This window comes from Triticum dicoccoides, chromosome 4A (assembly GCF_002162155.2).
Source record: "Triticum dicoccoides isolate Atlit2015 ecotype Zavitan chromosome 4A, WEW_v2.0, whole genome shotgun sequence".
Lineage (NCBI taxonomy): Eukaryota > Viridiplantae > Streptophyta > Magnoliopsida > Poales > Poaceae > Triticum > Triticum dicoccoides.
Genome location: NC_041386.1, coordinates 654,007,199 through 654,035,010, shown reverse-complemented (window position 1 = coordinate 654,035,010; position 27,812 = coordinate 654,007,199). Strand labels below are relative to the sequence as shown.

The following is a 27,812-nucleotide window of genomic DNA, read 5'->3' as shown; positions in this document are numbered from 1 at the left end:
ATTCTCAATTATATAAATCTATCGGGAAATATATGAAAGTAAGTTAATGTTTAATTATAAACTTATTCTCACTATTGAATGCAATTGGCATCGTTATAAACACTAAAGTGCGCTATAACTACTTGGTATGACCACTATATTATTTGCTTAATTTAGAACTTTATTAGTTCATAGAATGCAGCCGAACAACATTAAAGCATACTATTTTGCATATTAGTTCACGGGGCGCATGTGAAAAAGAAAAGAGAAAAATATGGAATGGTACGCTGAACTAGGACCAATCATATACTAATTAAATACATATTTTTAAGTATTATATTTTTAAGTGGATTTTCTCATCAGTTGCTATATCCCACAAATTTTGCGAAAAAGGTAACATAGATGGCAAGTAAGTCACACCTTTACGTTGTAATTTTTAAGTTCTAATCCATTGAACTTCATGACTTTGAAATTCATAGCTGCCACGCGTCTAAACTTCCTTGTATCCTGGTTGGAGTGGATTGATTGTAGCCACTGTACAATGTTTCTAGCATAGCTCATAGGTAAAAAAAAAAACTGCAGAAAAATGCTACAATAGTCAATTAGTGCATCAGTCTTTTCGGAATCATTGGCTCGTCACTAGACACGGATACATATTCTGGCAACCCTTTTTAATTCCGTCACACTGAGATGACCTACATCAAAAGGATAATTTGGTGATGGTGACGAAAATAGTGTGGCAGGGTTGAGAGAAGGACCATAGGTTGTTCTAGAAGAGGATTCAACATGGAGTTATGACGGCGGAGGTGTAGTTTCTTATTCTACTATGTCCTTGCACGTTCTTTTTGAGAATAATGTCCTTGAATATTTGACAATAATCTTATCTCACGTTTTCTAGAAGTGAAGGGAGTAGCAACTTTCTCTTTTCTAGTGAGAAGGGATTAATAAATTATATTAGAAAGAAACTATATACGATGATTCAGTATCTATAATGAATCATTAACTGAACGTTGAAGTGTGCAGGTATATAGTAAAATTTGTGAAGAAAATAATCATGCAGAGAAAGTTCACCCTGTCCTAATTTTCTGACTTGTTCTTATTTCTGTTAAACTATTTTCGGCTTATTAACATCCCAAAATGTCATTTCTTTTGCATTTCAATCCTGTCTTGATAGGGATCGGAACGACAATATATGTTTTGACGCAAAAAGATAAAAAAAAAACCCAACTATCTATGTTTATAGTTTGCTTTACACTAACCTAGACAGTTTTCAAGAGAAAAAAATTTATTATAAAGGAAGCGATTTCCTTTTTGGGGCGAAGGAAACGATTTCTTAGTAGTGCAATGAGCTTACACATGTTAATAATATATATCTCGAATGGCCTTTTTTGGCCTATCTTTATTAGGCGGAAAAAAAGGTAGTATAGTTTGGGTACAGTTAGGCGAGTTAGACTAAAACCCGCAGATTACATGCAGATTACATGCCACCCAGGGAGCAAAGCCCCTGTTACAACACACCCACAGTGAACACAGAGAAGTCAGACAGAAAGCACAACTAGTCCGATAAAGGGCCTTTTGACCCGAAAATGGCCTTTGGTGGCCGATCACCCTGCAGGCTGGAATCAGCCCCGTCGGTGCTCGTTGTGATCACTGCCACGTGAGTATAGATGCATTATTATTATATAATAGAGTTTACTATATTAGGTTGACCAAATTTTTTTTGAAAGGGAGGATTACCCCGGTCTCTGCATTTGAACGATACATGCAGCCATTTTATTAATTATTCACAAAGACCTTACAAAGTAGTGCATCGGGTAGTCTGAAGCCACCATCTTAGCAAAAAACTGTCGTTACTCCTAACCACTTGATGAAGGGGTACCGATAGTCCGAGCCTAATACCAAATAGACATCGGACCAAAGCCTAACATCTAAAGCCGGAGGCCACAACCGAGCCACATACTGGGTTTGTGGTATAAACGGGTCCGGCGCACTCTCATGTGGCATCGCCACCGTCTTCCACCAATCCATCTTCAGAGCAGAAACTAATGCACCGACCTTGCCAGGCCTATCAGCCATCGGCGCCACCATGACGCCAGACAATGTCCTCCTCCTGCACAAGTCCATCTCCGTGCATCGGACGCCGAGTCTCCACTGCGCCACACCGCCGAGATCCACCGCCATCAGTAAGATGAAGCACCGCTCCACCAAAGAAGCCGCCCGCTTGTCCCTCAAGCTAGTGTACACATCTAAGAATGACGCCCTCAAGGGGGAAACGACACCAGAGCGCCGTCGTCATCCGATCTACTGATCTCGGGTTTCACCCGGAGGTAGCGGATAGAGGTCTGGAGTTTTTCCACGGACATGTCTCCAAGAAGGTAACGACACAAAAGAGCGCCACCATCGCCGGTCTTGGCAACAAGCCGAGAACGAGGTTTTCACTCAGATCCACTCGACAAACCTCCATCTCGCATCATGCGCATGGACCACCACTGATCTCCACCGCCCGCGGAGCGAGCCATCCACTCTGGCAAGATCAGATCTGACCGAAGGGCCAACCACGCCCGCAGCCGACCAGTCCACCTGTCCGTTATTTCTTACCTTTTCGTTTCTCTGTATTTAATTTTTTTGCCTTGTCAGAGAGTAGAGAGGTGGGTTTTTGCATGAGAGCCCACTTGTCTCATCTTTTTTTATCTCATCGTAAAAATATTGGCATGTACTCAATCCGTTAATTTGAATTAAAACCACCACAAGAATTATGGAATGGAGGAAATGGGAAACAACTTATTATACTTGCTGTCATTTATGTCGTCATCCCGCCCCGCCGCATTATAACCAAATCAGAGGGCACCCACGGCCTACGCAGAGTTTGATACCTCTCGCGTTGTTATCTTGTGAGTTTGCGACGTATGCAAGATGTTGGGCGCTGTGCACGAAGGTGCAGTTGGTGAGATGAACCACGGGCTCGAGACGGCCATGGCGAAGCTGCTGCAGAGGGGAGACAACAAGGAGAGCCAGTGGTATGAGGAGGAGATTCAGGACGACCTCAAGCTCTGCTACGCGTTGAACAGGTACGTACATCTCTGAGCTCCTCTCCTCTGAAGCGGTCTTGCATCTTTTTTGTACCCATTCGACCTCTCTGTGTGTGTTCGCGCTTGAAAGCATGGTGCACGAGGGACGAGCAAGTACCAGGAGATCGCCCTGGTTGATACCAAGCGTTTCGGCAAGGCTCTGATAATCTACGGGAAGATGCAGAGCGCCGAGGCCGACGAGTTCATCTACCACGAGACACTGACACACCCGCCGCTTCTCTTCCATCCCAAGTGAGCTATCCTATCAGTCCTTGAATTGGGCTTGATTTTCAGTCACTCCGGCTCGGTACTAGTAGAAAAAGCCTCATTTGTCCCGGTTGCCGAACTGGAACTAAAGGATCGATACTAAAGTCTAATATCTTTAGTTTCGGTTTGTCCAGGAACCGGGACAAATGGGGCTTCACGTGGCCGTTGCTGCTTACCCAGGTAGGAGGGCCTTTTGTCCTAGTTGGTGCCACCAACCAGGAACAAAAGGCTTCCACGCGTCAGCAGTTTAGGAACTGGGTTTTTTTTTTCTGATAGGGGGAGGGGGGTTTGGGTTTTGTAGTGTTTATTTAGGGGTTTCATATATTGTGTTAGCTAGCTAATAGAGAGAAGTGTCATCTCTTGTCTCCGTGCTTGGTCGACGCTACGTACTATACGTATAGAGAGGACTCGACACGCTAGCTAGCTAGTAAGCAAATGAAGGAAACCATTAAGTATATAAGATCGTCATGAACATATACACAAAAAGAAGTGATGGACCTCTCCTTCTCCGATAGATTGGTCGAACAACAAGTTTTCCTATATCTATCTGACGCTACTGGCTACATATATATATACAATATAAGATCTCTTACAAAATTCCCTAACATTTGAACTCAACTTTCACATGGTATTCTCCGTGTTTGTCAATGACATGGTCAAGAAATAATCCCGCCAATTCCTCTTGAATTGCTCGTATGCGATCTTGTGGTAGAAGTTCATCCCGCATCTGAAACATGTAATTTGAAGAAGGGGGTCAATACATATATATGAATGAAACTTAACACAAATGATGGTAATAAAATAAAATTATGAATATTATTGCTTACGCACTTCATATTGTTGTTTAGAGTAGCTCCACTCACAGGTCGTCTGGCAGATGAACTCGCAAATGTAGTATCCACAGAAATCATTCCCGAGTTCCTGCCACAACCATTTTATAGGAAATAGAGGTCAATCAAACTGATAAGCAAGCATGCTAAATGGTATTGATGAAACTAGCTAGAATCAATGGGAGATGCACGGAACTATCTAGTAGCTACTACTTACTTTCAGGTGGTTAAATCGCAGCTGCGCCGGCAGTCCCGGAGCTTGTGTGGTGAACTTTTTCCAAACTCTGCCAGACAAAGAAAACAATTACTTGATATCAGGAAATGAACAAAGTTGCCGATATGGTGCGATAATGATCGATCGAACTTACTTCTCGAGCATTTTAGTCATGGTCGCATACTCCTCCGGATATTTTCGTTTCGAATCTATGACGGTTACTAGTCCCTGCTCAAGCTTAATCTCTAGCAAAATAAGGTGAAAGTTGTGCATGCATGCATAACTCATCAATTATATTACTATAACCTCGAGTAATAAGGGAAACCGAATATGCACAAGACAGTAACACTCACTTGTATTCGTAAGGAAAGGGTATTGTATCTTTGTTTTGATTTCGAAGTAACGATCGTAGCAAGTTGGCCTTGATATCTTTGGGATCATATTTAACATTCCATTCATCCATGAGATTTGTGTTAATGATCCCAATATTACCTATTTGTCTTTTCTTCAATTCGGCGATCTTCAATCTGCATAATATAGTGAGGATAACTATATATACATGCAATGAAAGAGCTGAGCTATATATAGAGACTTAATTAATTACAGAGAAGTAGTACTTACATACAGTAGCAACTGATGATTGTTTTATCGAGGGCCTTTTGATTGAAAAACTGGAAGAACTCCTCATATTGAACAGACAACAGATCAATTCCAACGAGGTCGTGCTCCTCTTTAACTCTCAGCGACAAAGTATCCGTCCCAGACTTCCTACAGATGTCCATGTACCAATCATGAAATCTTCGCATCATCGTTGTTAGAGGGGTACCAAGTTTGACGAGAGGCTTCCCGTGCCGGAATCTTAATGTGTCCACCTCCATTGTTTCAAAAAGTGCATCATCATCGGGCATGTAATCTCCAGGATTGGTACCGGGAAGCATCCCCGAAAGATTAGAGACGATATCGCTAGACACATTGAGCGGGGGGCACGATTGCTTTTTCCCTTTTCTTCATTCTGCTAGCCTTTGATCAGTGCAAGTACGTCTCGACCGCTCCGCTTCCTTATATGTCCTTTCAATGAAGCGGTCATAGTTGGATTGCGGCGCAGGCGGTGGTGGTCGCTGCAGGGCATCGAAAGTGCGCTTCACTTTCACGGAATCTATCTTCTCCACCGGAGGTGGATGTTTCTTAGCTTTTATCGATTCAAATAAGTCATTCACTTGGCCTCCACAGATCTTCTGGTTTTCCTCCTCGCTCCTCTCGTATGGACCGAATCTGTATTGCCTCCCGCCTCTGGCTGTACTGCTAGTCGCCAGAGCAGCCGGATTGGCTGTTGCTGTCTTCTTTCATTGCTTAAGAGGTGGAGCAGCTGGAGGCGGACTGCTATGACGCGTCGGAGCAGCCAGAGGCGGACTTCTACGATGCGTCGGAGTAGCCGGAGCGGCGGCGTCTGTGTTCCATCGTCGCTTACGAGGCGGCGAAGGAGGAGGCGGGCTGCTCGGACGCGCTGGAGCAGGCGGAGAAGGAGGTGGAGTACTGCCTCCCTCACACGCCGGAGCAGGAGGCGGAGTGCCCTGATTACTCTTCGGAGGAGGAGGAGGAGACGGACGAGGTGGAGTGCCCAGCTGACTCATAGGAGCCGTGAAGTTCAGAAGATTGATGTGCTCCTTCCGCCATAGACACGGAGTCTTCATAGCAAGACCCAGCTGAGTCTCCCCATCACCTGTAGGATGCTCAAGCTGGAGCTCCTCAAATCCCTCCGTTATTTCGTTCACCATCACAACAACATAGCCTTGTGGAATCGGACGGCAGTGAAAAGTTGCTCTGGGTGAAGCAGGCAACACAGAGCCGACAACTGCCTTGACTTTGAGTTGAAGCCATTGTGTCATAAGGTGTCACTGGTGTGAATCCGTGATAAAATCCACGGGGTAGCTAGGACCCGTCAAGTCAGGCTGCTGAACGAGCTTGGTGGAAGCCACACTGCTTCTCCACTGAGATGGCGGGGTAGCTTCTTGGGTAGGATCTCGCAGCTGCTGGTTCTCAACATCTTGTCGTTCTTCTAGCTTTCGTACCCTTGCCTTAAGCTGCTGCAGTTCACTCTGCTCCACTTTGCTCCTCCTCTCTTGGGTTTTGTAACCGCCTGCGCCGGGAAACCCAACCTTCCATGCAACGGAGCCTGGCGTGCCTCGTGTTCGTCCAGGGTGCTCAGGATTCCCGAGGGCCCTTGTGAGCTCGTCGTTCTCTCTGTCAGGAACGAACGTCCCTTCCTGCACTTCCTTGATTTCTTTCCAAAGCTTCGTGATGGGTGTTGCAAGTTGCTCGTCCGTCCAGCAGCACTTCCCTATTTCAGGGTCCAAAGGTCCCCCAACCCCGAAGAACCAAGTCCTTGAACAGTCTAGCCAGTGCAATGTCTCTGGTTCAACCCTTTTAGCAATCAGGTCGTGCTCAGCCTTGTCCCACAACGGTCGGGATTTGAGGTAGCCACCTGACCCCGTGCGATGGTGATGCTCCTTCTTTGCAGCATTTATCCACCGGGCTACAAATACGGGCCAGTGATCTCTTATCATCTCAAATCGGCCGGTGAATTCTGGAGTGTTGGCTTGGTCGACATACGTTGCTTTCAACTCATTCTTCCACCTCCTGAATAGACCTGTCATCTTCTTGAGAGCATGAGACTTGATCAATGGCTCTATAACTGGCTTTTCCGGATCCTCCTCTTCCGATAGGGTGAAATTTACCTTCAGCGTGGTCCAAAGATCAGCTTTCTGTCTATCTTCGACAAAAGAAACTTGAAGCTCTTCCTTCTTAGGATGATTCCATTGCTCGATGCTGAGCAGAAAATGCTTCCTTGGTCTGGAGAGGTTTAATCGGTTGGCCATCGCGCGCGATTTCTGTGATCGTGAACCTTTCATCCTGGCGCAACTTTTTCTTCGGACCTCATTTCGTTACCGAAGTTTTGCTTGATCTGGAGGGCTATAAAAGAAGAAAGAAGAGTTAATATATGTACATACCAAAAGAATTAATGCATCGGTTAGCTAGTCAGCACAGGCTTAATTAATATATATATATACCTCGCTGGACTTTGCAATAGCTAATCCCGAGTCCGTTCGGTCACCGAAGCCGTCATCACAGTCGTCGGAGCCACCATCACGATCATGACTTTCCTCCTCCATTGTTTGATCGCCGTAGCCTGCTTTCTCTCCTTCCAGACCTTCTTCAAGGTCGTTGAGAAACAACAAGACAGCACCGCCATCGTGGCTTATGTCCCCCAATATCTCTTCTTGTTCGAAGTTTCTGTGTTGATCCATAGTTTCTGCAAATATTACAACATGGCAATTAATATACAAACATGAGATATGGATATATTAATAGTGGCAAACATAGATCTCTCGGCGACCCTCGACCCCTCGACGACCCTCAACCCCTCAGCGACCCTCGATCCTCTACCCTAGTTTCCGACACCCTAGTTCCCGACACCCTCGTTCCCGATAAAAAATAAGAAGAGTAAGAAGAAGAAAAAATAGAGGAGAAGAAGAAGAAAAAAAAAGAAGAAAAAAAGGATATTTCTATTTTTTTCTTCTTTTCCTCTATTCCTTCTTCTTCTCCTCTTTTTTTTTCTCTTCTTCTTCCTCTTCTTATTTTTTCTCCTCTTCTTCCTCTCCTCTTCTTCTCCTTCTTCTTCTTCTCATGTCGAAGTTATCGGGGAGGGGGTATATCGACAACGACGTCATATACATAGAAAAAAATGTTATCTGCGAGGGTGTATATCGACCCCCCTCATGTCGAAGTTATCGGGGAGGGGGTATATCAACAACGACGACATACCGATAGAAAAAAAATGTTACCGGGGAGGGGGTATATCGACCCCTCCTCATGTCGAAGTTATCGGGGAGGGGGTATATCGACAACGACGACATATACATAGAAAAAAATGTTATCAGGGAGGGGGTATATCGACTCCCTCTCATGTCGAAGTTATCGGGGAGGGGGTATATATATCGACAAAATTACATCATCATATATCATCGAACAAAATGACATCATCATCATATATATACATCTAAAAAAGTTTTCATATATCATCATCATCTAGTACAAAATATTAACCAAGCAAGTTTTCATATATCATCCTATATATATAAAAAATTGACATCATCTACTACAGAAAAAATTGACCAAGTTTTCATATATATACAAAAACATCTAATTAACAACATCTATATATAACAGAAAAACAACATCTATATATAACAGAAAAATAACAGAAAAAATGAGCAGGGGCACGACGGAGGGGTACGGCGGCGGCGCCAGCGCCGGCGGGGCAGGGCAGGGGCATAGGGGCACGCGCGGGACAGGGGAGGGGCGCGGGAGCAGGCTTTCTCATAGGAGGGGGCGAGGCACGACGGGCGGCACGTCGGAGCGGGCAGGGGCGTCTGTGGCGGCGGTGACGGCGGCGACGAGCAGTCTGACGGCGTCGGTGGCAGCGACGACGACAAGGTGGATCAAGGGCATCGGGCAGCGACAGCGACGAGGAGGAGCAGGGGGCAGGGGCGTCGGTGGCAGCGGCGACGGCAAGGTGGAGCAGGGGCGGCAACAGCGACAAGGAAGAGCAGGGGGCGTCGGGAAGAAGAAGTGGTGGATTTGGTCGAAACTGCTAAGTGTTGTTTATATACCCAGGGCATTGGTATCGGTTTGTGGCACCAACCGGTACCAATGCCCCCCTTTGGCACCGGTTGGTGCCACCAACCGGTACCAAAGGTCTCTTTTCAGCAGCCCAAAGGGCGGGAAACAGAGGCCTTTTGTACCGGTTGGACCAACTGGTACCAATGCCCCCTTTGGTACCGGTTGGTGCCACCAACCGACATCAAAGGCCTCGTGCTGCCCGTGGCCAAACCTTTAGTCCCACCTCGCTAGTTGAGAGGGGCGCGTAGTGGTTTATAAGCCCCACTGCCGCACCCCTCTCGATCTCCCCTCCATTGCAAGCTTACGGGCCTAATTGTCATTGCTATGCCTTATGGGCCTACTGGGCCTTCTGCGGGCCTGAATCCTGGCCCATGGTAGGGTTTCTAGTCGTATTCAGGCCGTGGTGGCCCATTAGGTGGCATTTTTTATTTTTCCTAATTTTTTTCTGTTTTTTGGATTATTTATTTTCTTTTTTTGCTTTATTTTTTAGTTCTTTTTGCTTTTAGGTAATAAAATTATAAACTTTCTGTTAGTGCCATTTATTTTCCAACTTGAATAATTTAAATTTGAATTTTTTTGAAATTTGTGTGAATCACTAGCTTTTGAATAACTTTACTATAAAAATAATTTTTTGAGTGATTCTTTTTCATGCTATTTAATATTACTGTGTTTTACGATTATATTCGAAAACAAATTTTGTTATTTTAGTTTCTAACACAAAAATTCTATATGATAATTCTTTTTGCTATTAAAGTTTCTAAGAAAAAAATTCTTTATGAAAAATTCTTTTTGCTTTCAATATTTTGAACAGAAAATACTTTGATAATTTTGGTTGCATAAATTTTATATCATTTTAGTTTCAATAATACTAGAGGTTTATAATAGTTTTTTGAGTTGATTACTTTTGCTATTGGAGTTTTATAAAAGCTTTTTAGTTGATTCTTTTTGCTATTGAAGGATATTATAGCTTTGTTTTAGTTGATCATAACAGAATATTTTAATAGATTATTTTTAGTTCATTCTTTTTTCTATTAATTCATTCTTTTTGCCATTAGTTCATTATTTGAGCGAAATGACCCTGAAAGTGAAAAGCACTACAAATGAACTCTGAAAAGGTTGAAAGTTGGCATGGTATCATCATTCCACCCACATATCATGTGCTAAAAAGTTGAGAGGGTTACGACAAAAACTGGATGCACTTTGTGTACAAAATGGACAATCTCTTTCGAAGTATCAGGGTTTCGGACGGAAACTCATGTGTTACAAAGGGATTCCATTTTTTTTAAACTTATTTGAACTCCAGACTTTTTTTGTGATCAAAATGCACCATTCAAAGCCACATCATCAATTTTCAACCCTCTGTAACTTCATTGGGTATTTTTCATGCCTGTACTGATTTTTTTAGCTAAATGACCCTGAAATTAAAAAGCACTACAAATGAACTCTGAAAAGGTTGAAAGTTGGCATGGTATCATCATTTCACCCACATAGCATGTGCTAAAAGTTGAGAGGGTTACTGAAAAAATTTGATTCACTTCGTGTGCAAAATGGACAATCTCTTTCGAAGTATCAGGGTTTCGGACGGAAACTCATGTGTTGCAAAGTGATTCTATTTTTTTGAACTTATTTGAACTCTAGAATTTTTGTGTGTTCAAAATGCACCATTCAAAGCGACATCATCAATTTTCAACCATCTCTGACTTTATTTGGTATTTTTCATGCATGTACTCATTTTTTTAGCTAAACTAGCAAAGTGGCCCGCTCGATGCACGGGCTAGAACTTTAGATAGTTTAATAACGACACATATTATTAAATTTGTGTAAAGAGAAAATGGCATCATCCTTATAGTTTGTTTTTTCTAATTTAAAATTGTAGTGTTATATAGTAATTTAGCATTGTTCTATATCAGTTAACATTCTCGTCAAAGATGTTGCATAGTCATTCTTTAGGAAAGGACTATCGAAAATGGGTAGATGATTTTATTTTTTATTTTATCAATTGTATATTTTGTGAAAGCATCATATCTATTGTGTCAAAAACATTATAAATGTTTATGTTATTTTATGTAGACATGTTATTACTCCTATTTACACTCTTCATTGTATAATACACAATACTTTAGACAATGAATGTTTTTTACACCTTGATTTGCTCTGTGAAGTATGAGGAGTTATACCTGCTGCATGACTTGTTGCAACTTCGAACAGACATATGACCATATTGTGTGTTGATCTCCACGAAATATTCATAATATTGTATTTAATTTGCTAACTCAGACTATAATATGCATTTTTAGTAGGCAAACTCATCTCTCTTTGAACCAAACTTATAAATGGCGCATGCCATGTCGACGATGCAATCAAGTGTAACAACAAACATAATCAGCCCAGAAGGTGACTGTAGAATGATGAATTTATGTGTTCCACCAGAATGTGAAGTAGCTTGGTTGGGAAAAGGCATGAGCCATAAATCTGTTAGTTTAGCTTCCGATATGAAAAGCATTACCAGTGAGCTAATTTCATTGCTTCAAACTATTCAATGCTTGCACTAATGAAACTATGATAACTAATATACTCAATTACATTTTCCGAGAGATAGAACATCAAAATTTGAGACCTATACCCAAGTATATTCTTGAGGGCTAGAACCTCCATGAGACCAACAAATAAACTAAAATTGCAAAACAAATTAATTGGAATGTTTTCTCTGGTCAAAATAATCGGTTCACAATATGTGTAAACTACAAAGACAATTATACTTTGGCAATAGTTTTCAATAGATGCCGGGTAGGGGAGGACAAAAATAAATTGCACTTCACAGGGAGTAGTACTATATTGACTGAATGCTTCTTATGCTTATGTATAAACGACAACTGCACATTGAGAGGTTTCACACTGGATAAATTAGAACAATTGTCTAAGATGGAGACGAAAGTCCATGTTCACTAAAAATGATCTCATGGAAGGTAAAGTTTTCTACGGCTTGAGAGGTATTAATATGTACAGACAAAATTGTGAGTCCGATAAATATTTCAAATATGGAGTGAGCCATGTGACACCACAAACATAGGGATGAGCCAAAGATTAATTGTAGCAAGTGGGAGTAACGTGCATATTATTGCAGCAAAAACTTAAGGCATCATATAATCATTCACTAAACAGATTATAAGGCCTAAGTTTAACTGTATGAAATTTAAGTACATAGGATGAACATTTGGTGAAATTTAGAGCACGAACATAGACCTTAAGCATATTCCCTCAATGTAAACAACCTTGATGCTAGGCTTTCCACCAAGATTGCATGAATCAATGGCAACAGAAAAAAAACTCATCAAGCCATACCGATAAAAATGATGGTAATGTGCACAGTGTAATGCTAGAGTGAAAACAATCTCATGGTTATGTCCAACAATGCAGTAATTGGTTTTATTGTAGGAGGTAGTCATTCTCAGGTCCTTGTTCACAGTAGGAGGTATGTAAAAAGTAAGCAAGTGTTAGATTTCTCAGGGGGAAAACGCCACCATTTAATTTTGGGCTATCATTTGTAAACAATATCAACCGGTCCAGTCACACATAACAGCCACGTTTGTAGTAAAAAAAATCGTGGCTCCTCGCTTGAAATGTTGTATGGGGTTTCACATATAACAGCCACATTTGTACTGAAACAAACTACTCTGTGGCTCCTCGCTTGAAATGTTGTATTGGATTCGGTAGGTGTCATGCAACACAGGTGCAACACTCAGAATCAAAGGGCCTGTAGAGTATCTAGCTAGTGTATGCAACAGAATAACTGTTTTGTAGTATTTATGCTCGTTACCTTGCAATCATGTCCTTGAAGCTCTTCCCAGGAAGAAAATAAAAATACTTTCAGGTTCAAAAACCAACCAACAGAAGCTTAGAGCACATCGGCCCGTTCTCTTTGCTCCACGTACTGACACACTGCTTTGCGAACTAATTTAGAGAATAAATCAGATTGAGAGTAGACATTGTTGAACTAATGATGCAATTAATATATATAGTATATAATTAGTGGTCTGCCCAAACAAATAGTGGTTCCCTCTGGATATCAACACGCATCAATGCGACTAATATAATGGAAAATTAATAGCTAACTGAACTACTATGTAAAGTAGGAAAAAAACATATAATATGATGTAACGTGTGAATCACAATTAAAACAATATGACTTCTACCCCATGTAATAACTGGAAGACAATAGGAGTACATGAAATATGTTGGTAAGTCTTTTCCAACTCTTGCGTTAGGTACATATACAGGGAAATTTGAAGTACGTTTAAAGAATATGCATAAGATGGGACACTCATCTGAATTTCAAATATCAAGTTCTTTTTGACATTTGAGCGGTATATACAAATACATTATTAAGTTCTTTTTGACACTCATTATTTTGGGCACATTTGCTAAATCAAAACAGATTAATAGGAAATTATGTATAACTTAATTACCTATTAGGATTAGGAATTTAGATGGTACAGAGGAGGGCTAATTGCCGAACAATACCATAAATGGACAAATAAGAACCAAATCAGCGGGCTCTATGGAATCAGTTCTGCATCCTTCACCCCAAAAGATCTGCTTCCTTGGAAGGCATCTTCTTCCTTCACATCGAATTGCCCTCGAACAAAAGAGAAATCCATGGAAAGTTCAACAAAAAATAGAAACATCCAACCATTAATCTGATCAACCTTTTATTTTAAACAAAGCCTAACCGCTAGATCTTCGTAATCTGGTGGGCCCTTCCCATGTTAACTCTGCAGCCCAATTCTCCCATACATCTATTCTGCATCAGGTGACAAGTCTGTACGCGTCTCCAATTAAAAAAAAAAGAAGGTTTGTGCGCATCAAGGTTAAAAAGAAGGTATGTACTCTGTTCCATATCATAAGCATCTCAAACACGTTTTTCCCTAAAAAATGTAAAAGAAAAACTCAAACACTGTTTCTTCTCTTCTCATTCATACTTTGGTCACGTATATGCATCGTGATGAGAACCAAAAAATCTGCACATACATGTCACACTCCTCCATAGCCTGCATGTGGTGGCGGCTTCCGGCCGTAACGTGAGCACGGTGGTGCTCGAGGAGCACCTGCTCACGGCAATGCTGCGGATGATCTCGCGCATGGTGCTCTATAGAAACTACATGGAGCTTTTCAAGTCCGTCACAAGAAGGTATGCGTGCTCTTCCATGGCCTGCAGGCGGGGGCGGCTTCCGGCTGCAACACCGGCATGGTGGTGGTCATCAAGTATGTTGACATGAAGTACGTGGAGCACCTATTTGTTCACGTGGTGACTCTAATCATGTGTCCCAGTGAACCTAATTGCTTTGAATCTGCTCCACAAATCAAATAAAATTTTCTTTTCAGAGTAAACAATCTAACGCGGACAGTGACAGCAGACATCGACACTCTCATCGAATCGTAGCCTAAGCATGATGTTTAAATATCCAGAAGCAACATCTATTCACATGGTTTCTGCATTTAGGGCCAATAAAAAATAACCTAGTCAATAAATTGAATTTGGATAACCACGTGAAAGCACCAGAACTACCTTTCATCTATGCATGGAACTGCAGCAAGAGATCCATGGTAGCAGCCTGCTTCTCTTGCACGTTCAGCACCGGGGTCATGGCGTCCAGTGCCACAGAAGCCCGACTTGATCACGAATAGAAGCTGGGTGCGTGCGGCCCCATTGCCTCCGGTGTGAGGAGGGTGTAGCTGATGGCCGCGATCTATACATGTTTATAAAGGAAGATGACAGTGACCGGATGTGCGATCGATCCAGGCCGAGGGCTGTCATCTGGCTGCCATCGTAGGAGAAATTAGATGCTGATAAGGGAAAGATGACGGTGCGAAAAGATTACCAGGAGTAAGGGTTTGGTACAGGAGTGAAAGATCAAAGGAGGAGAGCGGCATGGCCATGGAGAGTCGATCTGATCAGGGACAGATGCGAATTTAGAGCGGCGGCGGCGATAGCACGTGTGAGGTCAAACGAATACAGGACGGGAATACAACGGGGCCAACAGGGATCACATATTTTTTTTATTGGACGGTGTTTTTTTTAGTTAGACGTGAGGAAAGTATATTTAGGGCATTGGTGGGTTTTTTTGAAGTTTAATGTCAGTAAATTATTTTTAAGATCTACCGGTTGTGATTGGACCGAGAATTATATTGATGGCTAGATGTTTCTAATTTTTATGGTAATTTCTAGTATAATTCTCTTTTTTTGGTGAGCCCATCAAGTACTTTTTATATATAAATAGATGACCCTTAAATTGAAAAGCACTACAAATGAACTCTGAAAATGTTGAAAGTTGGCATGTTATTATCATTTCACCCACATAGCATGTGCTAAAAAGTTAAGAGGGTTATGGCAAAAACTAGATGCACTTCGTGTGCAAAATGGACAATCTCTTTCAATGTATCAGGCTTTCAGACGGAAACTCATGTGTTACAAAGGGATTCTATTTTTTGAACTTATTTGAACTCCAGACTTTTTGTGTGTTCAAAATGTACCATTCAAAGCAACATCATCAATTTTCAACCCTCTGAGACTTATTTTGGTATTTTTCATGCATGTACTGATTTTTTTAGCTAAATGACCCTTTAAATTGAAAAGCACTACAAATGAACTCTGAAAAGGTTGAAGGTTGGCATGGTATCATCATTTCACCCACATATCATGTGCTAAAATGTTGAGAGGGTTACGACAAAAACTCGATGCACTTCGTGTACAAAACAGACAATCTCTTTGGAAGTATCAGTGTTTCGGACGAAAACTCATATGTTACAAAGGGATTTCATTTGTTCACATGTAACTGCAGTGATATTCTAGATCAAAGGCATCATCATAATTGTTGTTGATAGAAAATCTTCACTTTTTCTTCGCTTGTATCCTTTCCTTATTGCGCCGTAACCATGGATAATCTTCATCGTTTAACATGGTGCTTGGGTCAGCCTTGACTTTGAAGGGAGGAATTTCATGAAACTCATCATAATCTTCAGACATGTCTGTCTTGCCCTCCAATTCCACGATGTCTCTTTTTTCTGAAAGAACTATGTGGCGCTTTGGCTTATCATATGATGTATACGCTTCCTTATCTTTTCTTTTTCTCGGTTTGGTAGACATGTCCTTCACATAGAAAACCTGCGCCACATCATTGGCTAGAACGAATCGTTCGTCTGTGTACCCCAGATTGTTCAGATCCACTGTTGTCATTCCGTACTATGGGTCTACCTGTACCCCACCTCCTGACATATTGACCCATTTGCACTTAAACAAAGGGATCTTAATATCATATCCATAGTCAAGTTCCCATATGTCCACTATGTAACCATAATATGTGTACTTTCTCCTCTTAGTTGCTGCATCAAAGTGGACACCACTGTTTTGGTTGGTGCTCTTTTGATCTTGGGTGATCGTGTAAAATGTATTTCCATTTATCTTGTACCCTTTGTAAGTCATTACAGTCGAAGATGGTTCGCTCGCCAACGAGTACAGGTCATCAGAAACAGTGTTGTCACACCGGAGACGTGTTTGGAACTAACTGCCGAAACTCATGATGTGTTCAGATGTAATCCAATCGTCACACTGGTCCAGGTGTTTGGAGCATAGAATGTTCTTGTGTCATCGACATACGGGGTCACCAAGGTAGAATTCTGTAGAACCGTGTAGTGTGCTTGAGACCAAGAATGCCCGTCCCTACATATTATTGAGTCCCCTCCTAGCGTGCCTTTTCCATCCAGTCTCCCCACATACACTACACCATGCACCAAAATTCCCTACCGGTGTGTGTTGGGAAAAAGTCACCATTGCCGACCGACAATATGTCAGAAAAATTTCTAACGGACTGTGGGTCGGGAAACATCTGTTCAGTGACACACTATCGGTCGGGAATGTTGTAACATATATCATAAAACAGTCGGTCAGGAAATCCGTTATGTCCCACGGACCGTCGGTCGGTAAATAACGCCGACCGACATTCTGAAGCTAACTGGTCCTCGCGTGCGAACGGCCAAATTTTAGTGCCAACAAACGGCCCAACCCGCGAACATTTTCCCTCAAAAACCCAATCTCCCTCAAAAAAACCCAATCTCTCCTTCGTTCCCCTCGCCCGTACGCACAGGACAGCCAAATCCCTAGCTAGCTTGATCTATTCGTTCCCCACGCACACCGCCAGGCTCCTGCCGGTCGATCCCACGCTCCCACAGCCGGCCCACGCCGTCCCACCGCCGCCCCACGCCGCCCTCCCTCTGCAGCGCCGCTCCACCGTCGCCCCACGTTGCCCTCCCTCTGCTGCGCCGCTCCACCGCCACCCTCCCTCTGAAGCGCCGCCCCACGCCGTCCTGCCCCGTCAACATCGCCCAACGCAGTCCTGTCTCTCCACCGTCGGCCCCATGCCCTAGTGCTCTCTCTCTCCTGGCGCCTCTCTTCAACCAGCAGTAGGCGTGTGAGCATCTTGGGAAGCGGCAAGCCACCCTCCCTGGACTGACTTCCCCCATCTCCACCATCCAGCTCTCGAAGACACGCAGCGGCAGCGGAAATGGTCGACGCGGTTGAGGTACAACTCTTTCCTCTCTGTCTTTACCTCCCTCCCCCCTCTCTCTCTCTAGGCTTTGTTGTGAGAGTGGGCTGGTGGGGAACGGGGAGCTCCGGCAGTAGGGAACGCCTACACCTCTTGCTTTTCTTCTCCAGTTTGATGTGTACTGCAGCTAGTCTGATTGTGAGATACTATGCAGGCAGAAAATGTGCTAATCAATGTACAGAGTAGAAGCTTGGTGGTAGCAATATGAACTAATTCTAGAAGTTGAGCTGTTGTGTGCAACTTTTGTTTTTTTTTCATTGCAGTTCTGTCCTTTAATTCCACAGTTCCGATAGAAAGGAATTTGTAGTCATCGGTATCGAGTTTTCTTGTTTGGATGATCTGAAGACAAATGAAGAAGAGTTTAACTATAAAGTTAATAGACAAAAGGAGCGCTGAGGAGCTAAATATTGTCATGCATATGGATTGACCTTGCCAACAGTATGTATTACTTCATTAAAAAGCATCATCTTGACTTTTAGAATCATGTTTCCTTTAAAAACATGCAACTCGGACATACATCCAAAAAACTGGAGTCTCTGAAAAGATACAACTTAACTGACCTGATGTTATACCTAAATTTCAGTTACAAAAATTTTAAACTTGAGTTTCTCTTTTGTTTACTGAAGTTTATTTTGCAGTGAAAGAAAACATGGCAGAGAGCTGTAAATATATAAAGCACAGCATCTCAAAAGTTGTAGTCTACTTGTTCATCTGTCTTGTTTTTTCTACAGGTAACATAGAGGAGCACTGCTGGTAAAATTGAGCCGACAAAGAGAAGTTGTAGAATATTTGCTGCAACCACTAGGTGAGTTTCTCTTCCCCACTCAAGTCCAGAGGCCCTCCATATGTGTGGATGTCATGAATATGTAGAGATGCCTCCTCATGTTTGACACTGACTTTTGTATTGTCTAATTATTTTAGTTATTAGGATTCTTGCTGCCAACGACTTAGCTTCCAGCAGCGGTGCAGTGATCCCCCCTCCCGTGCTTCTCGCTGCATCCTCCACCAGTTGGTGACTCAACAACAGCTTTGATCCATTTTATTTATGGTGGTATCGTCCTTTACTATGTGTACTACCATTGAATTGGTTCTATGATTCTTTGTTTCTTTTCCACGCCAATTTATTTACAGTACTTAAATTGATTCCTTGCATTCTCTGGTTTTGATATTATTTGTTCAGGATTTAGTGTTGACTTGGTAGTAACCAGTTGTGAAGCTAAGATACCATGGATAAAGGTTGGATGGATGCGCATAGGTATAACGCCGCATATATATTTTGTTTTGCTTATATGCTGAAACTATATATAAAACACTACACATGTACACTTGCATGTAGGCATACAGAGAAGTACTTACAAGGGCTTGCCAAATTCCTAGGCCATGCATTTAATAAATCATCGGTTGAAAATAAAATCTTATGTCCTTGCAAAACTGTGTGAACTCGTACTGGAGAGAAGAGTCTGAAGTCCGTGAGCACCTGGTTTGCGAGGGATTTGTAGATGGCTACAAACAGTGGATGTTTCATGGAGAACGTGTCTATTCTTCTTCCAGTCCTCCAAATCTAGATGAGGGTGACGATAGGGATGAGGGCAATGATATATCTGATTTGCTAAGAGACCTTGCGGGTGGATTGGATAAAGGGGGAGATCTTGAAGATGATTGTGGTTTAGATCAGGATGATTCTTTTCCAGAATCTCTCCACAAACTTGAAGCTGATTCTAGACAAGAGCTATATCCAGGCTATAAGAATTTCTTGAAGCTTCCTTTCCTAGTGAGACTTATTCACACCAAACTGCTTGGAGGGTGGTCTGATAGAAGTTTTGATCTGCTGTTAGATCTACTAAAAGATGCTTACCCTCAGTCTGCAATACCCAAAAACTCCAATGAAGCTAAAAAACTAGTCAAATGCCTAGGACTTGGGTATGTTAATATCCATGCATGTGAAAATGATTGCATTCTATTTTGGAAGAACAATGCCAATGCCAATTCATGCCCAGAATGAAAGGCTTCAAGATGGAAATCTGAAAGGAAGAGTGCAGATGGGAAACGTGTCCACAAGGTTCCTAAGAAGGTTCTTCGTTACTTCCCAATAAAGAAGAGGCTTCAAAGGTTGTTTCTATGTTCCAAAAATGCGGCTCTCACAAGATGGCATGCACAAGAGAGCAGACAAGATGGCTTGATTACGCATCCTAAAGATTCCCTCCTTTGGAAAGATTTTGATGAAAAAAATAAAGATTTTGCAAAAGACAGCAGAAATATTAAGCTTGTAGTATGTGCCGATGGTTTTAATCCGTTTGGATCCATGAATCTCAGCTATAGCATTTGGCCAGTATTATTGATTCCTTATAACTTTCCACCCTGGATGATTATGAAGCAATCAAATTTCATCCTATCACTGTTGATTATAACTTTCCACCCTGGAAATTCTGCTGGTAGTGATATTGATGTCTACATTGAGCCACTAGTTGATGATATGGTAGATATGTTTCTTGATGGTGTTAGGACCTATGATGCTTCAACCGGACACTATTTTTAGTTGCATGCTGCCATAATATGCACAATTACGGATAAACCAGGTCTTGGGTCTTTGGTTGCCTGTGCTTCCTCTGGAGAAGGAGCTTGCCCTGAATGCCACTCTCAATTATGTTCTCTTAGGCTAAAAAATGGTAGCAAGACTTGCTATATGGTGCATTGTAGGTTCTTACATGCAGATCACCCCTTGAGGTATGATACACGCACATTTGGTGACATAGAACGTGGGACAGCACCCGTTCCACTTTTCGGTAGGCAAATCTTAGAGCTGACATAAAATATGCAAACCAAGTTTGGGAAGGATCCTATAACGAAGAAGCCTAGAACTAAGAAATGCACGAAAGGGGATCCGCTGATAATTTGGAAAACAAAGTCTATTTGGTTTAAACTACCATATTGGAAGGATTTGAAGATGCATCATAACTTTGATATCATGCACATAGAAAAAAATGTGTGTGAGAACCAATATTTTAAATAGCGCGCTACAAAATATAGCGAGGCCCTTCTCTAAATGCTACACAAGTTATAGCGCGCTAATAGCGTGCTATATTTAAAAATAGTGTTTGCAATAAAAATCAAATATATCTAGAAATAAAGTATTTAAGCAACTAAATTTTTCATAGGAGCAAGCAATATATGCATCTGATAAAAGGAGTGAGAAAGCTAGTGGGAGAATCTGATAAAAGGAGTGAGAAAGCTAGTGGTCGTGGGTTGGTTTTGGCCTGCTGGGCTGTGCTTATTTCAGTTTTGCATGGTCTGCACGTTGTAACGTTACAACGTTACACGTTATAGCGTGTGTAGCGCGCTAATTATGCGATTAGCGCCGTAGCATCCGATTTTACCAAAACGTAACGTCTCCCTTCCAAATATGCTATAACCGCGTTATAACGGCGAAATAGCGTGCTATTTAAAATATTGGTGAGAACATAGTTAACACTTTGTTGGCAGTCAATGGAAAAACCAAGGATAATATTAATTCTCGATATGACCTTCAAGCACTCAATATTAGAAAGGATCTTCAACCTATTGATCTTGATGACGATGAAGTTTTTTTTCCTCCGGCACCTTACACAATGAATTCTGAGCAGCAGAGGACATTTTGCAAAGTAATTAAAAATGCCATGTTTCCTAATGGTTATGCATCTGACATACACCGTAATGTGCACGTTAAGGAGAAAAAGATAACTGGGCTAAAGAGCCATGACAACCATGTCCTTTTGCAAGATTTGTTGCCACTTGCTGTGAGAAGAACATTACCAGAAAGAGTGAGTGCGGTACTGATTCATGTGAGCAGATTTTTCAAGCGAATGTACTCACAGGTTATTCGCACAAGTGACATGCAAAGGTTGCAGGATGAAATAGCTGAGACCTTGAGCCTTCTTGAGGCCATATTCCTCCCATCATTTTTTGATATTATGGTGCATTTGATGGTTCATCTTCCAGCAGAAGCAATGATAGCTGGTCCAGTACATTTTCGCAGCATGTGGGCTGTAGAGAGGTATATAGGAAAGCTCAAGGGACATGTCCACACCAGAAGTCATGTGGAAGGATCAATTGCAGAGGGCTATTTGTTTGATGAGAGCTTGACATTTTGCTCACAATATTTGGATGATGAGATTCGGTTGAATCGAGCTAGGAATGATGGAGGTTTGGATATGGAAGTTGATGATACAACTCCTTTCTTCCACAACATTGGTCGAGGGCTGGCTGGCAAGTGCATGGTGATGTTAGATAACAAAACTTGGCTACAAGCCCACAGATACGTCTTGTTCAATTATGACAACATAGAACCATACCTAGAGTAAGATATCCCTACTATGTATTGCTATTAGGTTATTTCTCTCCTCCTTGTCAATTGATAAATATAACCTATATGCAGCAAACATATGGATTACCTTTCTTCTATTGGTGTTTGAAGTCATCAAGAAGTCAAGCGTGTGCATTACGAGACCTTTCATGAGTGGTTTAAATTGCACGTAAGTGGGCATGTGACTGTCAACCTATAAGACATGTAATTCCATCCCATTATAGAGTAACAATAGCATTTCATAATCACAGGTGGCAGAAATGGGCGATGAAGCACCTCATGAGATAAAAATATTAGCTAAAGAGCCAAACTTGGTTGCTATGAAGTATATTAGCTACACTATAAATGGGATAGACTTTCATACACAATCATATGATGAGGGCCGATCATTTCAGAGTAGTGGAGTAGCTCTTGTTGCACAAACCACATCCCTTGCAAAAGGAAAAGGTGGCAATATTAGTGTAAGAAACAAGACCTATTATGGCATTATAAAGGAAATTATTGAGTTGAATTATCAACATAAAGGGAAAGTAGTGTTGTTCAAATGTGACTGGGTTCATAATCGTGTAGAAGATGAATGGGTGCAAACTGATCAGTTTGGAATCACTTCTGTGAATTTCAAGCATTTGTTTAATACCGGTGAGAAAATATCAGACGATCCCTTCATATTAGCCACACAAGCAACTCAAGTTTACTATGTTGAAGATCCCATTGATGCTGAGTGGTCTACTGTTGTTGTTCCATCATTATATGACATAGAAGAATCTAAAGATGACAACGGTAATGTTTTACGTGTGACGTTGCCTGATCCATGTAGTGCTATACGTGTGAGTGTTGCGGATGGATGCATTGGTTCTGCTAGGACAAATATAGATGGACTAGTTCTTAAAGCAAGTGATATTGAAAAAAAGTAAGTGTTGTGTATGATCCTCTAATGTTTTGTATTTTCAGCGATGTACTCACATAGTGTGTCTTTTGCAGGAGGAAAAATGGCAAACGCAAACGGAAGAGCTAAAGATGGTGGGGTCACGGAGGAACAACTGAAAGCGGTAGAGTATGAACTACTGAGAAGCAAGACCATTGAACAGAATGATAAACAGCTAGCAGCGGTACGAGCAACAAGAGCTTCTATGAAGGAAGATATGGAAGCGAACCAAGCCGCCAAAAAGAAAAGAAAGGTATGCAGCTTCCATCACATTCATGTTCTACCTGAAAGAAGAAAATGTAGCTTGCAACACTAACCTATATATCTATGCAGGCACCCTCCAGCGCACCTATAAGCGCGAATGAAGGACGTGTTTTGAGGTCTAGGGTATCAAAAGATCAATATCATGTTGATCCTGAGCATCAGCCTTCCAAAGGTAGCCTAATGTCACTTGCTAGAATTGTTCATATTCTAACCTAATGTCACTTGCTAGAATTGTTGTATGACTATGTTAATTTTCTTTCATGAAGAGATTACGCGTGAGCTTGATGGTGATGGTAGTCAAAAGAAAGGTGGAAGAAAAATTACTCGAAAGGCTAACATATATGCAAGGCTGAATCAACCCAAAATCCATATTCCACTTAATGGGGATGGCTGATGACCCACAAGTGTAGGGGATCTATCGTAGTCCTTTCGATAAGTAAGAGTGTCGAACCCAACAAGGAGCAAAAGGAAATGATAAGCGGTTTTCAGTAAGGTTTTCTCTGCAAGCACTGAAATTGTAGGTAATAGATAGTTTTGTGATGAGATAAATAGTAATGAGCAACAAGAAAATAAAGTAAATAAAGTGCAGCAAGGTGGCCCAATCCTTTATGTAGCAAAGGATAAGCCTGGACAATTTCTAATAATGAGAAAGGAGCTCCCGAGGACACATTGGGAATTATCATCAAGCTAGTTTTCATCACACTCAAATGATTCGCGTTCGGTACTTTGATAATTTGATATGTGGGTGGACCGGTACTTGGGTACTGCCCTAACTTGGACAAGCATCCCACTTATGATTAACCTCTATTGCAAGCATCCGCAACTACAAAAGAAGTATTAAGGTAAACCTAACCACAACATTAAACATATGGATCCATATCAAGCGCTAACGAAGCAACTCATAAACTAGGGTTTAAGCTTCTCTCACTCTAGCAACCCATCATCTACTTATTACTTCCCCATGCCTTCCTCTAGGCCCAAATAATGGTGAAGTGTCATGTAGTCGACGTTCACATAACACCACTAGAGGAAAAGACAACATACATCTCATCAAAATATCGAACGAATACCAAATTCACATGACTACTAATAGCAAGACTTCTCCCATGTCCTCAGGAACAAACGTAACTACTCACAAAGCATATTCATGTTCATAATCAGAGGAGTAATAATATTCATAAAGGATCTGAACATATGATGTTCCACCAAGTAAACCAATTAGCATCAACTACAAGGAGTAATCAACACTACTAGCAACCCACAGGTACCAATTTGTTGTTTTGATACAAGATTGGATACAAGAGATGAACTAGGGTTTTGAGAGGAGATGGTGCTGGTGAAGATGTTGATGGAGATTGACCCCCTCCCGATGAGAGGATCGTTGGTGATGACGTTGGTGATGATTTCCCCCTCCCGGAGGGAAGTGTCCCCGGCAGAACAGCTCCACGAGAGCCCTAGATTGATTCCGCCAAAGTTCCGCTTCGTGGCGGCGGAGTTTCATCCTGTAAGATTGCCCGCGATTTTTCCAGGGTAAAAGTGATGATATAGCAGAAGATGGACGCCGGAGGCTCACTAGGGGGCCCAGGAGATAGGGGGCGCACCCTATAGGGGGGGCGCCCCCTGTCTCCTGGACAGGGTGTGGGCCCCCTGGCCTATTTCTTTAGCTCAGAAATTCTTATAAATTCCAAAAAGTTGTTTCATGGAGTTTCAGGACTTTTGGAGCTGTGCAGAATAGGTTTCCAACATTTGCTCCTTTTCCAGCCAGAATTCCAGCTGCCGGCATTCCCCCTCTTCATGGTAAACCTTGTAAAATAAGATAGAATAGCCATAGGTATTGAGATACAATGTGTAATAACAGCCCATAATGCAATAAATATTGATATAAAAGCATGATGCAAAATGAACGTATCAATGGCCAGCCTGTTGGGCCAGATGCAACTGAGTTTGCCAATTTCATTGGTACTTTGGTGAGGAAGCATATACCACCTGCAGAGTTAGATTGGCGAGATGTTGATGTAGAGAAAAAAATTGTTAGTGTGGGAGACCTTGAAGGTAGAAATGAGCATAATTTATAACTTACACACTCTTTTTTAATGTCATCTAACTGAATGTCCTGTTCTCTTTCATTTTAATAGGCATTTTATGAGCTGGACTCAACTGCTTTGAGCTTTGTTATCAACACTTCACACATAAAATGGAAGGATTAGAAGTCAGATTTAAAGAGGTACAAGTTTGATGCTGCGCTCACTGATGCACAACTTATGAAAAGACGTGACAGCAGAATTAGTGAATCTGACTGGAAGACCCTTATTACTTATTGGAGATCTTCGACATTTGAAGTAAGTCATCCTGCTAATCAAAACTATAGTATATCTTTGCAGCACACTCTGTCCTAGACATAGATAAACAAATATGCATGTAATGATTCTCAAAACACAAACAATATGTGTGATAAATCTCCTTTACTTTTTGCTTGTAGTCTCGTAGTGCTATCGCCAAAAAGAATCGTGCCAATGCAGTACCTCATAGATCTGGCAGCAAGAGCCATGCCCGTGTTGCCAATGAAATGGTAAAAAAATTACCCCAATTATAAATGATATGCCACTGTGATTCAGTGACTAATGCATATTGAAATAAATAAATGATTGTAGGCTGTCAAACTTGGGCATGATCCTCGAAGAGATGAAGTTTATATCGAAACACATACATGCAAGAAAGGGGAAAGGAAAGGGAGTTATGTGCCACTAGTAGCAGCAACAATTGTAAGTCTCTTTTGCCATGTTTTTCAGTATTACTCAGAAATTGTACAAGTACAATTTATAGAGCAAGTAAATATCATTTTGCAGAAAGAACTCATAGAGAGTGCTGAAAAGCACCCTGAATGGAAGGACAAAAGCATTAAAGAAGGTGATCTGTTTGCACGTGTATGTGGACTGAAGGAGCCCAGGGGTCGTGTCCGTGTGTTAGGTCTAGGGCCAACACCTCAAGATTTGGGCACACCGGGTGCACAGGGTAAACTGAGCACAAGAGTTCTAGTTGCAATGGAAGGGCGCCGAGAAGCTAAAAATCGCTTTAACATGCTCCAGGGGCATGTGCAAAAAATGGAGGAACGAATGAACCGAATGGAATTGATGTTTGCTTTAGAAGGAAGGCATAATCTGGAAACTCCTAGCTCGCACAAGGGTTCCAATTCTCGACAAGTAATGAACTATTTTCAGATCTTTTCATTGCATCATTAATCCGTCTTGCATGCACTAACTCTATTTCCATATTGTTGTCTGGTAGAACTCCGGAGTTGAAGCTGAGGAAGATAACGATGCTGAAGAAGATGTTGAACAGGATGATGAAGAGCCATTTGTTCATAGAAGAGTTGTTGCAAAGCCCCCTGCAAGAAGCTCATCAGCCCATGAAGATGAAAGCCTTGTAATCTTCACATCCTTACCTATATGTTTAAATTCTGTTTCATTTTCATGTTTCTAAAATAATCATTGATTCAGATTGGTATGGGTGTGCTTCTATATGCATGGACTGGTCCTGAAACTCCTGTTGCCAAGGCAACAATTATCTCAGTTGACCCAGACACTATTGTGGGTGGAGAGCTCCTTGGACCAGCAACTTATGAGGTTCTTGTCAATGTTGCTATCAGAAGGGATGCCACTGTGCCTTATGAATATGATGGTTTTCAAATTATCGCCAATGCTGTCACAAGGACCATTGCATGGCCATCTAGCAAGGTAATCACCTACAATATGTGTTCTGTCCACTTATCTCAAATTGTTTGATTTGTGATACTGACTGATGATCACTTTGCTAGATGAAACCCTACAAACCAGGGGCATCTTCCTCATCCCGCTGCTAAGGTACTGTAAAAGAGATGCTTCTTGGTGCTTTCTTTTGCTCAAAGTACACAAGTTGCTAAGGTACTGTCACACACCAAAAAGTTATAGCACAGCCATTGTGACCCCATACATTAGCCACCAAGATACTCAAATTTGTAGGAGATGTACAAGTGTACAATAATTTCTAAATTTAATTTAATTTGTGCACTGAAGTACATCTACTGTTCTGAATATAATGGTCAGGTGCAATCCAAGTTTTGGATCTTAAAGTAGTGTGACGCCCGGGTAATTAAGCTACAGTGCTCCTCTGCTAATGATGCCATGTCACCTCAATTATAGTTGCTAATCTCGAGTTAGTTCGAAACCGATTCAAATTCAAATTCAAAATCAGGCAAACGATAAAAGTTTTCAAATATTAAAACTAAAATGTTCGGAGTGAACCAAATATTGCATAGATAATTATGATGGGAAAACCGCACATTTATAAAATGTTTAAATACAATGAGATAAATAAAACAGTAGCAAAACAATTAATTAAATACCTTTTATAATTAATAAAATGTCAAACTAAGTTATTTGGGGTCTAGATTTTTTTTGTGTGACTATGGACTAAGTTGAAATACTAAGTGCATATTTTACTAAATTAAAATGCAACTAAAATAAAGAAAGAAAGAAATAATAAAAGAAAACAGAAAACAAACAAAAGGAAAAAAAAGGAAAAGAGAGAAAGCCCCCCCCACTGGGCTTCGGCCCAGTAGGCCGGCCCGTTCGGCCACCAGCCCAACCGGCCACACCCCTCACTCCCAT

At 41.6% G+C, this 27,812-nt stretch overlaps 1 pseudogene; it reads left to right on the top strand.

The window, feature by feature from the left end:
* The first annotated feature begins 2,892 nt into the window (after positions 1-2,892).
* LOC119283978 overlaps positions 2,893-27,812 on the top strand; it is a 67,654-nt pseudogene continuing 42,734 nt past the window's right edge.